Source organism: Lacerta agilis, chromosome 7 (genome assembly GCF_009819535.1).
Source record: "Lacerta agilis isolate rLacAgi1 chromosome 7, rLacAgi1.pri, whole genome shotgun sequence".
In the NCBI taxonomy this organism is placed as follows: domain Eukaryota; kingdom Metazoa; phylum Chordata; class Lepidosauria; order Squamata; family Lacertidae; genus Lacerta; species Lacerta agilis.
This window is the reverse complement of record NC_046318.1, coordinates 28,808,606-28,811,648: the sequence shown is the minus strand read 5'-3', so window position 1 is coordinate 28,811,648 and position 3,043 is coordinate 28,808,606.

The window sequence follows — 3,043 nt, the reverse complement described above, 5'->3', positions numbered from 1 at the left end:
AGAGTACCACCTTGGCTAGCCCCGTTTTAGATCCATCCTTTCACAAGTGCCATCCATGGCACAAATCACTTTCTACCAAGTCTGATTTGTTTGGTGTAGGAGCTGGCCTGGTCCCCTTCTTCAGAAGAATGACCTCACTAGTTATATACACTTGGACAATGTACAGGCCAGGTTATTGTAAACAGGCCATGTTTGAAAGGCATTCAGAAAGTTCCAGGTGGTTCAGCAGCCTGCTTATTAACAGGCTTGTGCCGTAATGAATATATTTTGCCTTTGCTGAAAGATTTGCACAGGCTTACATTGTATTTTCAGATGCAATCCGAAGGATTGCTTTGACATATGGGATGAGTAACTTTTTTTAGCCCCAAAGCCACGTTTCCTCTTGGCCAATCCACCTTGGAATATACATTCAAAAAAATGGGCAAACAAATTTTTATGGGTCAATGAAATTACATATATGGCAGCATGCCATCGAAAATTAAGAAGCAGATTAAATAAGAGAAAACATATACAAAGAATAATAAGGAAATGTATACTAAATAAAGGAACAAGCAGTTTACATATATTTGTAATAAGGTAAAAAGGTAAAGGACCCCGGACGGTTAAGTACCTATTTAAGTACCTAGTTATCTACTTGCACTGGTGCTTTTGAATTACTAGGTTGGCAGAAGCTGGGACAGAGCAATGGGAGCTCACCTCATTGCGGGGATTCGAAACACCGACCTTCCAATTGGCAAGCCCAAGAGGCTCAGTTTACCTTATATTTGTAATAGTAGCTATACCAAGCAAATAATGTTTTAAGAAAACAGTTTTGCAATAAAAAAATGTTAACAGTACATCTTGAGGAATAAACAAAAAAAATAGCATTATTAAGAGTATGTTAAGTAATCAAACATGCTTAGCCTTCAGATTTGCATCTGCAAGAAATCCCACTCCACTTCCTTACTGAATTGACTTGGCATCAAGGCAGAACTCTTGTATTATAAGCTGCCTTGAACCTAATGAATCTGTTTTTTGTGTGTAATATGAACTTCCACTATATATTCTATGAAGCTGAGCTAGTCAGAGAAACCCTAGCTAGCTTTGGTCAGCTACAAAGGGCAGGAGTCAAGAGGGCATGTCACTGGGCACCCCGTCAATGTTGCTGTCAATAGAACCCTTTCTGCCTTCAGGTTTTGCAAACTGGAATCATCCTGAGGGGGGTGGGACAGAATTATTCTGCCTGACAGCTTCCAGCGAAAGCTGCCATTAAATTAAATTACAATTCTGCTTTGTGCAGAACTGGAGTGAGACGAGAAGCCTTACCGGGAAAGTGACAGAACTGGGAGGCAGCCTTCTCTTGCAGTTGCCACTTTAACCTTTAAAATAAAATTTCAAAGCCCGCAATAAAAGGGGCTGAAGTTCAAGTGTGTCTAGAAGCCGAGACTCCATTCTTAGTTGAGTGGGTAGTGCGAGAGATCCCAGCAGTGTGGCTGTTTAGTGGAGAGACAGAAATACTTTGCACATGCTCAGAGATCCTGTTTACTATTATTTGATGCACGAGGGCTGAGATCTAAGGTTTGACCTGGACCCAAGCTTTGCCAAACCTTAACTCTGCAACTTATTCAGACACACAGACTGAAATTAACAACTATGAGGAAATAACTGTATGAAGAAACATCCTCCAACAGAAAAGGTTACAAAATTTTAGGATTTTAATTAAGAAAAGAAAGTAAGGGGGAGGGCATGATAGAAGTGTACAGATTTAAACATGGGGTGTGGAGATAGGAATATTCTCATAAAATGAAAACTCAGGGCCTTCCAATGAACGTGAATGTTGGAAAATTCAGTACTTCTTCACATAGTGCATAGTTAAACTATGGAATTTGTTTTTAAGCAGGAATTGTGATGGCCATCTGTCATGGATGCTTTAGTTGAGATTCCTGCATTGTAGGGGGTTGGAGTAGATGACCCTGAAGGTCCCTTCCAACAATGCAATACTATTGTAGTTATGGCCACCGACTTGGATGGCCTTAAAAAAGTTAAGACAAATTAATGGCAGCCCTGTTTAGGGAAGTTTTTAATGTTTGATGATTTATTGTATTTTGAATATTTTGTTGGAAGCCACACAGAGTAGCTGGGGAAACCCAGCCAGATAGGTGGGGTATAAATAATAAATTGTTGTTGTTGTTGTGGAGGATTAAGCTGTCAATGGCTACTAGCCACGATATAGCTATATTCTAAGTTCTACTATTGGGAGGCAGTATTTATCTGCATGCCACTAGCTGGGAGACTCCTAAGTGTGGAGAAAACTACTGAGTAAATCCTCTGCTTGTGGGTGTCCCTGGCGTAGCCCGGATTTATATTAGGGGGGACAGGCTTTATGTTACTTGGAGCAAAACCTATTTTTATTAATTTACTTGATGGGGGAGACTGTCCCCCTACCCCCCCCCCCGCTACGCCCATGGCATCCCATAGGCACCTGCTTTGCCATCGTGGCAAAAGGATGCTGGCCTAAACGGGCTTTTAGTCTGGTCCAGCAGGGCTCCTCCAGAACCAAAGCGAGGAGGAGGGAGGAGGTTGCTTTCGAGCATGCGAAGAGTGCCAAAGCACCACCGAGCCGCTTGAGACGGATCTGGAGGGCTGACTAAGAGTTAGATGGCAACCCTCTAAGGATTCAGCCCCTGGCAAGCAAAACAGGTTCCGCCTCGCAGCGAGACCGACAAGGCAGAAAGAAGAGGAACGCCTTGTGCCGCGCAAAGGCGGCGGCGGCGCCCGCCCAGCTCCAGCCAGCCTGGCGCGGCCCGAGGAGCAAGGCGAGCGCTGGGCTCGAGGGGCTGCGAAGGAGCCAGAGCCCCGCCGTCCCCGTCTTCTTCTTCTTCTCCCCTCCTCGGGCGAGAGCGGCTGTTTTCGCGGCAGACCGGGAAGAAGAGGAAGAGTGCCAGGCCACCAATCGGAGGCCGCGCGAGAGGCGGAGCGTCGACTCGCAAGCGCCAGCATTGGCCCGAGGCGCACGTGTCTGGGATGGGTGTCTGCGCCCGGGAGAAGGGAGGGAGCGGAGCGC